This window comes from Frankliniella occidentalis, unplaced genomic scaffold (genome assembly GCF_000697945.3).
Source record: "Frankliniella occidentalis isolate FOCC.00 unplaced genomic scaffold, Focc_3.1 Scaffold651, whole genome shotgun sequence".
Lineage (NCBI taxonomy): Eukaryota > Metazoa > Arthropoda > Insecta > Thysanoptera > Thripidae > Frankliniella > Frankliniella occidentalis.
Genome location: NW_026267766.1, coordinates 30692 through 32634, shown reverse-complemented (window position 1 = coordinate 32634; position 1943 = coordinate 30692). Strand labels below are relative to the sequence as shown.

The 1943-nt window shown below is 35.6% G+C and overlaps 1 protein-coding gene across 7 annotated transcripts in view; it reads right to left on the bottom strand.

Annotated features, from left to right (window-relative positions):
* Positions 1–1943, bottom strand: part of LOC113204187 (glycerol-3-phosphate acyltransferase 3) — a 14868-nt gene that overhangs the window by 6866 nt on the left and 6059 nt on the right. The gene's annotated exons all lie outside the window — the stretch shown is intronic.

Genomic DNA, 1943 nt, shown 5'->3' with positions numbered 1-1943 from the left:
GGGGGGGGGGGGGGATGACGTGTGCACGTGTGGCCAACGTCACTTCAGGTCAGGTCCTGCGCCACGCGGCCCAAAGTACATTGTCGGCTGGTCGGCCACGCACCGAACCGGTCGGTTCGACGCAAGGCCAGTCGGTTCAGAGAGGGATCGGCTCGCAGGGTCTAGTAGTGTGTTCGTGCTTTATGAGAGGACTTGTTGACGACCGCAAAAAAAGAGTCCATTTAAAGGGTGAAAAAAACATTGAACCTCTGCGAGCCGCGAGGGCACGAGGCGAAACTATGCTCAGTCAGGATTGTGAAACAGTTTCTTAATTACCGAGGATCGCCATCAAATAATTGCTGAGCTCATGAAATGTCAGAACAATATACAATTACAGAACAGTATGAGAAATGATAGCGAAGCTGTTGAAGCAGGGGACATGGGGCACACCGTGAGGGATCACCTGACACTGTCGCCAACATAAAAATAGCATACAACACAATAAAACATTTTAAAACAGTCTCGTTCACAAAAATAAGTTTATGTATTAAATATGTCAAACAAGTCACAAAAAATGATATTTTAAAGTTATGGTCGTTTCACAAACAACATAAAAGTAGGAATGTTACGATTTCATTACATTTATTGTTTTGCAGGTTGGCAAAAGAAAGAGGGTAGCAGAAGACTTTCCCACACCCACACCACTACAAACCACGTTCTTTTCCGTGCCGTTTTCAAAAAAAGGATAAATGATTTCATAATCAAATCAAAGGCAGAAAATAAAATAGTGTTAGCAATATTTCTAGACCTAAGTAAAGCTTTCGACTGTGTAGATCACAGCATTCTACTCGACATAATTGAAAAATGGTATAAGAGGAAAAGCCTTAAGGCTAGTCTCTTCATATCTGAATGATAGACAACAAGTAGTACTTGTTAAGGACAGCAAATCAAACAATACTGTAAGTTCCCTATTTAAGACTGTAAAAAAAGGCGTTCCACAAGGGTCAGTTTTTGGACCATACCTTTTTATCTTGTATACTAATTGTATTAGGAGTATTATCGAAAAATATGGCTGTGAATTTATACTATATGTGGACGACACAAATATCCTTATTAAAAGTAGTAACATAGAGGAGGCTCAGCAAATTGCTAAAGAGATTCTATCCGAAATTTCTCTATTTTTCGCCTCTCTAAATCTAGCGCTAAACTTATCAAAAACAGTACTCATGTCCTTCAATTGTAACGAAAATACTAACTTAAAAGTTAATCAGGTTCAGATTGAACAAGTAAAAGCATCAAAATTCCTTGGTATAGAAATAGACTGTTATTTAAAATGGGACAAACATATTGAAAAAGTAATCAAAAGTATAAATCGTGGAATTTTTGTACTCAGCCAAACCAGTCTAGCTTTAGATAAGAAACATAACATACTTGTTTTTAATGCCTTCATCCAATCATTTTTATCATATGGAATTTTAATATGGGGAAATGAAAAAGGTAACAAAGAACTCTTGGGTGCTCTATTTCGTAAACAGAAAAAAGCTATGAGAATTCTGAATGGTATAAAAGATCAAACAATGTCTTGTCGACCCCTCTTTAAGAAGGATAATATCCTTACTGTTACTAGTCTCTTCATATATTTTAATTGTTTGTATGCAAAAAAAAGTAATAATGTATCGTCAAATGCTAGTCACTGTTATAATACTAGAAATAAGGATAAAATAAGAAATAACATTTTAAATGAGAAATCAGTAAAAGAATACTCTTATTACATTTTACGTAAGCTGCCGGACAGCATTTTTACCATAACACCTATAAATAGATTTAAGAAAAAGCTAAAGGAGTTTTTAATCGATAATTGCTTTTATAGTATGGATGAATTTTTAATGTTTTGTGCTTAAGAAGAACCTATGATTTGTACCAAATTCTTTTATTGACAATTCTGAAGTGTATCATGATGTATG